A 13,302-nucleotide genomic window follows, 5' to 3' on the forward strand; every position below is an offset into this window, starting at 1 on the left:
AAGGAGAGACCGCCAAACTGCTCCACAGGTACCCCGGGCCGTTCCGCCTGCCCCGGAAGGTATCAGACAACAACTGGAAAGTCGTCGATCCCACCGGCCGAAAGCGGGATGTCGTCAACGCTGAGTGTCTAACCACCGTATTCACAAACACGCCTTCACTCTAACTTCTACTCAAAGCGGCCCTCGAGGCCTGTTTTTCGCTTCAGAAAGCAAACTCCACTCGAATCGCTTCTCCAGCGGCCGAGAAAACTTGAGTTTTCTCGAGGATCTCGAGTCGGCGACGACGCTACCTTGGCCGCTGCACGACCGCCACTCCACTGTAAACATGGCGGACATCGCATCGCTCGCTCGCTGTGTGGACTTCGTTATGCCGGTATACCACACTTTTCACGAAAGCGGATACGACGAGGGTGCACCGAACCTTTCTCTGGAGCATCGGCTGAGAGTGACAGCAACCCGGGACTGCCGCCATGCTATCGTTTTACGAATGCAGCCATGACTAGCCTCCGGCCGTCCCTGCCGCTCAAGCTGTACATGGCTAACCGTGATCAGCCACCGACGTCAGTGCTGTGTTGATCGTCGCATCATAAGAATTCACTTGTGTGGCTGGGGGATATTTCAAGTCGTCACCGGATAAGTGAACAACTTTTCGGAGCCTACCGAGTGCTGAGTTGAGGCGCGAGATGACCGTTAATGATGAGCTCGCCCGCGGCCGAACTCGAGTCGAGCGGCGGCGCATTCTCCGTGGCTCGCCCTGCGCGCTTCCGCAGACGGCGGCGAACGTGTGGAAGGACAGCGTGTTGCATGCAGTAAGCTGGGGGACACTGGAGACGCGGTGGGACGGCGGACATTTGTGCTGCAGCCCGCGCATCAATGGCTTTCCAGTCGCCAGACGGTACGTAGTACGTCGTCGGACGCGCGGCGCTGTCAAGGGAGCGCGTTGGTGTGCTCGTCCTACGGAGGGATATTCGCGGCCGATGGAGGGCATGGCTTTTCAAGCACGTTTTCAACTAGGACTCCCAAGTTGTTTGGAAACCGCACGTGGCATTTGCTTTTGCAGAGTCGAATTTAGTGTGCATGAGCCAGCTGCAACGCGCTGCGAAGCAGCACTTGTGTTTTCACCGCTCACCCCCGAGCCGTCCGAGCCTTATGAGAGCCATGCTCGTAGGAGTTGACGGCTTTTACTTTTTCCTGCAATGTATTGTGATGTCTGTCAAAGCACGGCAATTAATAAAAGCTCTGTCAAAGCCCAGCAATAAAAAAAAATCTGTCAAAGCCTGGCAATAAACAAAAAGGCAAAGCGGCAAAGGCCAAGCGTAGCTCTCACGCCAAAAAAAAAAAAAATAAACCGAAGTATTCACACCATTTCTTGAAGCCGACGTCAGGCTCTGCGTAAGCTCTACATCACCAGCAGCGGCTGTTGCCAGATGCAAAAGCATTTTCGGCCATTTTTCATAGCCGCCATTTTCATCCAGCCCACAAAACAAGTTCCACTACACTGTTAACGTCGAGTTTGCTTGCGAAAGTTGTTTGGAAGACTTGACATGAAAAACTGTGCATATTACAAACTTCAGCACGCAGTTTTCGAGCCAAACGTTCACCTTAATGGCGGCAGTAAATATAGATCCCTCTGTAGTTTGATCAATTTAGACCCCTATATTAGGCCGCTGTGAACCGATTGACTGCTGATGTCATATATGGCGTGCGCAGTACGCGTTCTTCCAAATGTCTGCTCATTTATCAATCATGTATGCCATTGAGATATATAGACTACTAGGAGCATTAAATTTCAATCCCATATGTATTTCAGACCCGGATAATAGTCTTGTAAATCTAAACAATAAAATAAATTTTGCTAGTGACCAGTATGCAAAACACACATCTTTATCATAGCATGTTTTAAAACTATTTTCGCGATTCCGTATACGGGCGACTTGCGCGCTTTTCTCAGGAAGCAAAGTGTTATATATTAAGCAAGCATATGAGTATCAGCTGCATAACAACTTATCGGACGGCACGCAGAACCGAAGGTCAGAGAGTAAAGCGATGCTGTGAATACGTTTGAATGCCATTCACCTCGAATACTATTGTCGTAAATGTGAAATGTCTTCTAGATGCATGTTAAAATCATTACACAATATTTATTTTGCAAAAAGTCATAGTCAGATTTTTGACGTGGTGCTTTTAAAGGGGACAACTTAGCCCATCGTCTGCGGTTTTTAAAACAGCATGGTCAGTATCAGTTCATGAGAAAATTGTTGTAATGTAGCCCGTTTTTTAGAAACGGCACAACCGATATCGGGAAAAGCCGAGACAGGTTGGTCCAATATCAACAATTTATAAAGCAGCACTTCTGATATAGGGAGGACACAGGACAAACTGGTCCTGTGTTGCAGTTTTTAAATACGGCTAGTCCAATATAGGGAGGATACAGTATAAACTGGTCCGATGCTGCCAGTTTCTGAATACGCTTAGTCCTATATTGGGAGGGCACGTGACAAACTTGTCCAGCATTGCCAGTTTCTAAATGCAGCCAGCCCAATATCGGGAGGGGACATGACAAACTGGTCCAATGTAGCTGGTTTCTAAATTGGGTTAGTCCAATTACGGGAAAGCACAGGATGGAGTGGTTCAATGCTGAACGTGTTTGAAAGTGGCAGCGCTAACATTCGGGAGCACGTGAAACTTGCTCCATCATTTGATGTTCTATGTATTGGCTGAACCTAAGTTGGAAAAACCGGCGTCAATCCCGGACCACTGTATGGGCAGCGTTTGCCAATAATATTACCGATATTGGCCCATTGCCTTGTACTGCATTGGTTGTTTCTGCCGACATCTAAAGTTTTTTTCGGGGTACCATCCAGCTCACACTCAGGCGACCGCATTTCGCTTAATGGGGCTAGTAAAACCATCACTTAATATATTGTCACGAAGACAGGGATTTATGGGTATCGGCAACAGGGGCAGATACACACGGTCAAGACAGAGGTTCCCCGGAAACGGTAACACGAAGACACAAGCTCAAAAGTCCACAGTCCTAGCTAGCCGAAGCGCGCGAGAGTCTCCAACTTCTTCGTCGTTCAAGCGCTACCTCGAACCGTCAGGTGGCATTATTACCCCCCTCCAAAAAAAAAAAAAACCACAAGCTCGCAGAAACAAAAACTGATCCGGATGGCTAATACGGCTTTCAGGGGGTAAAATACGGCTTCATGTGAAGGACATGCACCAGGTCAGACGAGCACTGACGACTAGAACTCGGTACAGTTCCGTCTGGAATAACCTCGTACGTAACTTCTGAGAGGCGACGCAACACTCTGTAGGGTCCGAAGTAACGATTGAGAAGTTTTTCTGACAGGCCTGGGCGCCGCACAGGTGTCCACACCCAGACTTTGTCACCAGGCTGGAACACGACATAGCGATGGCGGTCGTTATATCGGCATGCGTCGGTGCTTGCTCTTTTGTAATGTGATTACGGGCGAGTTGACGAGCTTCCTCAGCGTAGTTGGTGAATTCTTCTGCGTCAGCGGTAAGCAGCTGGCCGTCAGCCGCACATGGCAGCATAGCGTCGAGCATGGTCTGTACATCGCGTCCCTATACTAGGCGAAGCGGAGTGAATCCAGTTGTTTCTTGGACGGCCGTGTTATATGCAAATGTGACATAAGGCAATATCTCGTCCCATGTTTTATGCCGGACATCGACATACATGGCGAGCATGTCCGCTATTCTTTTGTTTAGTCGCTCAGTAACGCCATTAGACTGAGGATGGTAAGCAGTAGTCTTTCGGTGATGTGTCAGGCTTAGTTGGAAAACTTCTTCAAGACGGCGCGCTGTAAATTCCTTGCCACGATCAGTGATGACGTATGAAGGGACACCATGGCGAAGGACAATCTGCGTCATGAAAAATTGTGCCACTTTAGAGGATGTTGCACGTGGCACCGCTATAGTTTCCGCGTAACGTGTCAGATAATCTGTAGCCATGATAATCCACTTATTGCCAGCTGACGATAGAGGAAAAGGGCCAAGAAAGTCCGTACCAATTTGGTCGAATGGTACTAGCGGTGGGGGAATAGGCTGCAAGAAACCCGCTGGCTTCAATGGCGGTGTCTTGCGTCGCTGGTACTCGCGGCAACCTCTAACATATCGATGAACGGTGGCGGCAAGTTTGGGCCAGTAGTAGGCCTGGCGCACTCTGGTAAGAGTGCGTGCAAAGCCCAAGTATCCAGCGGTGGGTTCATCATGGCAAGCATGAAGGATTTCATCGCGGAGATCTACAGGGATGACTAGAAGATAGGCTCGGTCACTGTTGCCGGCGCTTTTCTTGTAGAGGATTCCGTCGCGCGTACAGAAGGATGACAAGTTCTTAGCAAACAGTCGAGATACTGTAGAATCGAAACCCTCCAGATGATCGATCACAGTTTTGAGGTCTGGATCAGCCCGTTGCGGGCATTTAAATCAGAGGAACTGATAATGCCAAGAAAATGGGCGTCTTCATCCGTACTGTCATGAGCCAACTCCACCGGTGATCGAGAGTGTGTGTCAGCATCTTCATGTTTACGTCCGGATTTATAAACGATAGAGTAATCAAACTCCTGCATACGAAGGCTCCACCGTGCAAGACGTCCTGATGGATCTCGAAGACTAGCTAGCCAACACAAAGCATGATGGTCTGTCACAACTTTAAATTTACGGCCGTAGAGGTAAGGTCGGAATTTCATTGTGGCCCAAACGACAGCGAGACACTCCTTTTCAGGAGTTGAATAGTTTGATTCTGCCCGAGAAAGGGTGAGGCTGGCATAAGCGATCACTTTTTCCTCGCCTTGCTGGTGCTGGACCAGAACAGCACCCAGACCGACATTGCTGGCGTCGGTGTGAATTTCGGTGGCAGCGTCCTCATCAAAGTGTGCAAGAACGGGAGGGTTGTGCAGCCATTGGCGCAGCTCGGTGAATGCCTCCTGCTGCTTGGAAGACCAGACATACGGGACGTCATCACGTGTCAGGCGCGTCAAAGGTTCTGCAACCTTGGCAAAATCGGCAATAAAACGGCGATAGTAGGCGCATAGGCCCAAGAAACGTCGGACTGCTTTCTTCGTGGCTGGGACAAGGTAGATATACATGGTAGCGAAGGCTCCATAGACGCCCATTGGTCCAAAAACTGGCGGCTCATGGGCACCGCCATATTGGGGGGGGCAACTACGTATGAGTGACGTTGAATGACGTCACGCATACGTATGTTTTTAGCGCGAATTTTAAAGTGGTCTTTTTTTTTATTATTTATTTATACTGTAAGCCTTTTGACAGGCTCATACAGGAGTGGGCAAAAAAAAAATCACAATTTCACGGACAGTGTACAATATATCCTATAAGACAAAAAAAAAACAACAACAAAGGAATAACAAGGAACATTTTCGTACCGACAATATATGCACATGAAATACACTCAAAGCACTCCGTGATTTGCTAGGGCAATCCGCATAAATGCCTCTGCTCACATTGTTGCAGTTTGCTGGGCAAAAAATATTTCCACCTTGGCGATGAATTCATTTGCAGATGTGGAGGAGACAATGTCGAGTGGCAGATTATTCCAGACTTCTATGATGGACGGAAAGAAGGAATGTTTAAACGTGTTACAGCGGGTGATAAATGGCCTAATCGTCCTGTCATGGTTTGTTCTAGCTGAATGTTTGTATGGTGGTTTTAAGTATTCTTGTTTGTTGACATTAACACAGTCATGATAGAGAAGATAAAAAAATTTTAAAGAAGCAATGCGTCGCCGGCTGTTCAAAGTTTGGACGTCTGCTCTGTTGCGCAGCGCGGTTGCCGAGACATGCCGCGAGTACTGCGAAAAAATAAACCGAAGGGATTTGTTTTGCATCGCTTCCAATTGATTGTTAAGGTATGCTTGATGTGGATTCCAAATTATACTGCCGTACTCAAGGATTGGTCGTATGAGGGACTTATAACTTGCTAGCTTTACTTTAGCTGGCGCTCGTGCAAGTTTCCTCCGAAGAATGCAAGCTGTCTGTATGCCTTAATGCACGTTTCGTTGATGTGTGCATCCCATTTCATTGTGTTTGTGATGGTAATCCCTAAATATTTAACTCTGTCGACTTCTGCTACTTGAACTCCCATTAGATCATAAGTAAACTTCAAGGGGACCCGTTTTCGGGTTATACTCATGGAAGCGGTTTTTTTCATGTTTATTTCCATTCCCCATTCTTGGCACCACCTGGAAATGTTAGTTAAGGAAGAATTAAGGCGTATCTGGTCGTTAATAGTGCGCACTGTAGTGTAGATGACGCAGTCATCTGCAAACATCCTTACCATTATATTAGGTTCGACATGAGAATGAATTTCATTAACAAATATTAAGAAGAGAATGGGACCCAGCACTGACCCCTGTGGAACCCCGGAGTAGACATCTAATTCTTCAGATTCACATTCACCTATTTTAACATACTGTGTGCGGTTTGAAAGATATGCAGCTATCCAGTCTATTACATAAGTGTCAATACCTGTAGCCTTTAGCCTGTTGATTAGTTTACAATGGGGCACCCTGTCAAAGGCCTTGGAGAAGTCTATGAATATTGCGTCAGCTTGAAGTCTGGAGTTAATTACTGTAGCAAAGTCGTGCGTTATTTCGAGAAGTTGGGTTACCGTAGAAAGACTTTTGCGAAAACCATGCTGTTTGGAGTAAAGTAAATTGTTTTCCTCTAAGTAGGTGGTAACTGCCTTGCATATTATATGCTCCATCATTTTACAGATACAACTAGTAAGTGAAATCGGCCTGTAATTGTTAACATGTAGTTTGTTGCCTCCTTTGTGGATCGGAAGAACTTTCGCACGGAGCCAGTCTGTTGGGAGCGTGGCTGTTTGGAGTGATGCTGTGAAAATTGTATGAAGAAAAGGGCTTAACTGCTCAGCGTAACGACGGAGGAAAGCATTTGAAATGTTGTCAGGACCTGGCGATTTTTTAATGTCGAGTTGTAGCAGCAAGTTAAATATTCCTTGCAGAGTTATTTCTACTGGAGGCATGGATAGTGCAGGATCTCTGACAGGTTCACGTCCTGCAATTGCTGGAGTGCGCGTGAAAACGGACTGAAAGTATGTATTAAATGTGTTGCCGACCGCACGTGCCTCATCGATAACAGATCCATTAACCTCAATCTGTGTCACTTTGTTTTCAGTCCTAGATAGGTAGCGCCAAAATTTTTGGGGGGCCTGTGACATAAAAGTTACAAGTGTCGTTGAAAAGAAAACGTTTCTTGCCTGTCGGATAGCAGCTCTCAGCTGCTCAGAAACCTGACGAATATTTTCAGGATTGCGTTTTTTCTTTCGCATCCTTTGTAGCTTTCTTTTTAGGTGAATCACACTACGTGTAACCCATGGGTTTGTACGTTTTGTACGTTTTAATCTGGTAGGAATGAACTTTCTTTCACAGTGAGCTATTATGTCTTTTAGTTTCAGCCATAGATCATTTACTGTGCCGTGCGTTTCAATAGAGAAATTTTCTAAACAGTTTTCAAGGTAATCAATAATGCTAACATCATCAGCTTTATTATAATCTTTAACTGCTAGACGCGATTCGGGAGCTGCGCCTCTGAAACCAATATTCGCGCTAGATACTGTTATTAGCAGTAGCTTATGGTCCGATATGCCTTCTTCTAGCTTGACATCGGCTGTTAAGTTGTTGGAAATAAAAGCGAGGTCCAATATTGAATGTGCCTGCCCTTTAACGCGCGTGGGATCTGTGACAAGTTGAGATAACGAAAAACTAAACGCCATGTTCAAGAGCAGCTCAGAGCTACTAACATCTCGATTACCGATTGACATCGCACTCCAATCAATAGTAGGCAAATTAAAATCACCGGTAAGAATTAGCTTGGAACGATCGTTCAACCTTCCGCAAAGAAAATCGTGTATTTTTGTGATGTAGTCGTCAGTTGCATTTGGCTTCCTATAAATACCGCCGACCAGTACAGGTGACTCATTGACGTATACCGTGCACCACACACTTTCATGATCTACAATTCCTTGCTCTTTGCGAAAAGATAACCCATGTTTTATTGCGATAGCGACACCGCCCCCACGACTATCGCGGTCAGAGCGAATGAGAAAGTAAGATGGTGGAAGTATTTCCGAATCATGAATGCCGGCGTGTAGCCACGTTTCAGTTATGACGACAACATCAGGTGAGTGAATTAGGATGATATCTTCTAGTTTTTCTGTTTTGTTAGCAATACTCCTTGCGTTAAAGCATAGCACACAAAATGGATTCACAACGCCCTTCTGTCACGCGCTGCTAACGTCGACCTTCTCGGCGTCGTCTTGACCTACATCTTCCAAAGGCAGTCTGCATTTTTGTACGTCATCCCATACATACAGTTGATTTTTGATTTTAAGTTTGTCAAAAACAAGTGTTGGCTTAGCACCCTCGTCTCGTTCGGTTTTACAGGACTGCCAAAGTTTAGTACGTATGTCACGCACCGACGCCGAGAAGTCTTCAGTATAGATAGAGAGCTGTTTTTAAGTTTCTTACAGTTACGAAGAATTGTCATTTTTTCTGCGAAGTCATAAAACCTTATGATTACTGGTCTTGTACTATTTTCTTTTTTCCTGCCTATACGGTGGACACGCTCAACTGATCTGGTTTCTACACCAAGTTTGTCCTTGAACACACCTGAAACTACTGCTTGTTCCAGATCTTTACTATTTTCATTGCTCTTCTCTTCCAAACCGTAAATAATAATGTTATTCCTGCGACTTCGATTTTCCAGATCATCCAATCTTTTGCTCAGCCTACCCACATCTTTGTTCACTTCGGCAACCTGCTGTTCGCATCTTTCTAGTCTTTCATGGTGCTGTTTGAAAGATGCAAGTGTAGCTTCCATCTCAGCCAGTCTGGATTGAACTCCTTGCAATCCTTCTTCCAGAGCGCGCTGTGATAACTTTATTTCCGTTACGACTTTCAAGATCTCACCCAGTGTATCTGGGGGGCCTGGATTTTCCTCAATGTCGCCACTTAGCAATAACAACATCAAACGGATTATTCGAAATGAGTCACAGAAACAACATAACATACACTCAGGGCTTGGTAGCACCACTAAGAAGATATCATTTTTGTAACACTTAGCAAAAAGAAATTTCTTTCTAACCTGTACAAGAAGAAGAAAATGGTTGCTCATGGTGTCCGTCAAGGTGCCACCAAGCCCAATAAAGGGGGTCCTTGCTTGCGGCTGCCTTTTATACGCTTCCTCTGACGTCACTGATGACACTGGCTGACCAAAGCGGCGGTGCAGGTTAGGCAACGTTTATAGAACCCGCATTTTCAAGCCGGTATCTCATGAAGGTTGCCTTTCAGTGCGCACCAACCTTTGCCAGTCAAATGTGCTCGAGTTCCTGCTAGTTACGGCCTTGCTAATGTGCAATTCGGAACCCAATGAAAGTTACTGGCAAAGAAGGCAGCAACACTTTCAGACGCTGGCTTACCTTCGCTGGCTAAGAATGCAATCATGCATGATTCGTAGTGGAAACCTTGACGGAAATACTGGTGCTAGTACTTTTGAGTACAAGGTATGCTGCACAAAGCACAGGCTCAAGTGCACAGTTTGCAATACAGTGTACGGCAAGTATGGTTTTCATATTCATGGTTTATTACAGCAACCAAACAAATACAGTGATAAAGCACACCAACAAAAAATACGCGTCACAGGCAGCTCAAGCAGTAGTTTCTTTAAGCTGGCTATTCATCTCAATGGTCACAGTTCGGATAGAAAAAGCCCTGCAGTTCCACGAACGTTGCCAGGTAGGAAATTGAAAAGCATAAAAGACAGTGCTAAGACAGCTTCAATTGAGGCAAACATGACATGACATAAGTAGGCGCATCAACACTTGTCGCAGCCTTTATGACGACAGATACGCAGACGGTTCGAAGTTCTCGGAACAAACCCGCAAGTCTCGCAGCTGCCATGGTGTCTTCTTCTCCAGGCTGACGTTGTGGTAGAACTGCACCCACGCTCGGCACCTGGACGTGATGCAACGTGCACGTTATTCACAATTGCGCCGTAAGGAATACTGCATACCCCAAACGCCAATGCGTCATTATTCCTGTCAATGCTAACTGCAGTACAATATACTTCCATTATATCTGAACTATGGTAGTAAATGCTCGCCCCAAGCTCTCAGCGCCCAAGAGTGCGGTTACGTACGCTGGTCCCCATGCCATGCGGGTAGCTATACTTTTCTATGGTTAAGATTCACGAGTATGAGGTGCGTTTAAAGTTACCCTAACGGTCATGCATATGCAGAATAGCAATAACAAGATAGGCAGTATCTCCTGCTGAGTGAATTCAGTTAAAGCACCCTCAAGGCCACGCATATACACGTGGCTGAATTTCGATACTACCAGTTGTGAGGGTCAAATTGGCTTCGCGGTGTTGGAAAACTAAACAGTGTTGTACTCAGACTTGTCAGGCAGCACAATTGGTTTTAAATTGGCCTTCCGGTCAGTGGCATGCGCGTGGTTGCTGCTGAGAGCCCGTTATCAAGTGAACGCTGGTGATAGCCGGCTGCATGAAACTCACCATAAATCAGATAAATGGTGGTCCTCTTTCGCACAGCTCAGCACTTAAATTGTGTGCCCTGTAGTGTAGCACATAAATATTCCCGAAAAAATGAAGCCACGTGCGCACGAACTGGTTACAGAAACAAAAGCGAACAGCCCAACGAAAGCATTGGGAACATACCTAGAGCAGACGCCTTGTAGCAGACGACACTGACAAGAGCTCACCTGTGAAAGTCCAGCGGGAAGCGGTGTAGCTTGACACCGACGGCACTGTCCATGCTGTCGCAATGTGCCACGGCGCATCGTTTCTTCACACGCCGCAAGCTCATTTTGAAATAAAGCGCTAAGCGCTTCAAAAGAACAGCGCGAAGCGTGCGAAGACTGAAAAAAACTCCGCACTGGCCGCGCGTCGAAGGAAACGACAAAACCGAGAAAACTGCCGCAGCGGTGCGGCGGGGTGCAAATTTTACAAAACGGTGACAGAGAAGCGACGCGCAAGGACGACGAAAACTTCGCAAAAGGGGCATTTCGAGACTGGCGATAAGAAACCGCTTCGTGAGCTCCCGCGGCCACTGTGGCCGGGTGCCGAAACAAGGCCTGCAAAGTCAGGCTGCAAATGCACCGCACACTCAACAGGGGGCGTAACAAGAACGTTGCAAAAAAATTAAAAATGCGGCGTAATGCTTTGCTGAAATAGTTTACCCATTTTATAAAACGTGGCATTAAAATATTTATTGCTTTAAGTTGTTTTATAGCGTTTTTATTTGTGCTTTTGATATTCATTATCTAAGTGTATCGCCCCCCCCCCCCCCCCCCCCAAAGTGGCTGTGCTGCTCTCGCGCTAGACCGTTTTTGGGCCCAGCCTTCGCCACCATTTTACATCCGCCTTGGTAGGGATGGGAAAATTGGCTACAGCGGCTGTTTTATCAGGATTAGGCCGGACACCGTCAGCTCTAACCACATGACCGAGAAATTTTAGCTGCTGATATCCAAATTGACATTTTTCCGGTTTGAGTGTCAAATCAGCCGACGAAGAGCGTCCAATACCGTTCGCAGCCGCTTAAGATGTCGGTCAAACGTTTCTGAAAACACGATGCCGTCGTCCAAATAAACCATACAGGTTTGCCATTTAAGACCAGCAAGTATACGGTGTCCAGCATTCTCTGGAACGTCGCTGGCGCTGAACACAGACCGAAAGGCAATACTTTAAATTAATATAAGCCATCGGGTGTCACAAAGGCAGTCTTTTCCCGATCGCGCTCATCCACTTCTATCTGCCAATAACCACTTTTTAAATCAATGGAGGAAAAGAACTTGGCGTTGCGAAGTCGATCGAGTGAATCGTCGATACGGGGCAACGGATATACATCTTTTTTTGTGATGTCATTCAGTTTTCTGTAATCAACGCAAAAACGCAGCGTGCCATCCTTTTTCTTAACCAACACGACTGGCGATGACCACGGACTTTTAGACGGCTGAATAACATCATCATTAAGCATTTCCGGGACTTGTGTCCGAATTGCCTCACGTTCTTTGGCCGAAATACGGTACGGCCGCTGTCGAATAGGTCGGGCATCGTCAGACGTTAAGATGCGATGCTTGGTGATAGAAGTTTGCGGGACTTTCGATGATGAGGCAAAGCACGGGGCGTACTCCAGCAGTAAGGCACGCAGGTCGCCTTGTTGACAGACAGAAAGGTCACTGCTAACATCGATGTGGTCTAGAACACTGGGAGTATCAATAATGTCAGACGCAAAATATTCAGAAACTTCCTTTAACAGTTCGCCGAAAGCGATGGCAGTAGAGCGATAGAGGTGGCGCGATTCATTCGTGAAGTTCGTGACGAGAAGCTCAGAGTGACCATTGCTGAGAATAATTAGGCTTCGAGCTGCACAGATGCCATGAGAAAATAAAAGCGAATGGTTACCTTCAGCTATTATCGGCCCGTCACGAAGCCCGTCGCACACAACACTCACAAACACGCTGGAGCGGGGAGGCACTGAAACACTTTCGGCTGAAACCCGTAGGGCGCAAGTACATTGGCCATCGGTGGGGCTGGCAGCCGCTTTCTCCGTTGAGAACGAGACCGTTCGCTGTCGGAGATCGATGATGGCGCCATATTCCCGCAGGAAATCCACACCGAGAATCAAATCACGAGAACATTCCCGGAGAACGACGCAGCTGACAACGAACGTTGACGTACGAATCTGGATTCTAGCCGTGCACTGTCCAATAGGAGTAATTACATGCCCCCAGCCGTGCGTATTTGCGTGCTACACCATGGTGTCATAACCTTCCTATGGTTCGCTGCCAGCTTCCTACTCAAAATCGAAAAGTCTGCTCCGGTATCCACTAAAGCGCTGGCATTATGACCATCGAAGCACACAGGGATGTCCAGCGATAGCCGGTCTCGTGAACCAAATGCTGTCGTTTCTGCTCCAAAATCCATATCTGTTCTCATTCGGGGGACTTCTTTGTGCTGACATTTAGCGGCCCTTCCCCCGGAGGTCGCTCTACTCAGTTTTCCCGGTGGGGGCTTGGCGAGCGACCAGGCGGTGCTCGCGGGAAGTCACCAGTTGTTGAAGGGGTTTGCCGACGTGAGGATGAGACCTGGATTGTCGGCGCGCCATCCGGAGGCTATCTTGTGCGAGGTTGTCTCCAATGTCACGAGGTAGTTGTCCGAACGTGCGTCTAGGTGCTTTGGTGTAAAAACCTTCCGGTCCGAGTTCCCGATAAGGGCA

At 47.0% G+C, this 13,302-nt stretch overlaps 1 pseudogene; it reads right to left on the reverse strand.

Moving 5' to 3' along the window:
- Positions 1 to 8,289: 8,289 nt before the first annotated feature.
- LOC146180169 (uncharacterized) lies at positions 8,290 to 9,182 on the reverse strand (annotated as a pseudogene).
- Between the last annotated feature and the right edge of the window lie 4,120 nt (positions 9,183 to 13,302).

This window comes from Amblyomma maculatum, chromosome 9 (genome assembly GCF_055883805.1).
Source record: "Amblyomma maculatum isolate TAMU_Amacu chromosome 9, ASM5588380v1, whole genome shotgun sequence".
NCBI classification, from domain to species: Eukaryota; Metazoa; Arthropoda; class Arachnida; order Ixodida; family Ixodidae; genus Amblyomma; species Amblyomma maculatum.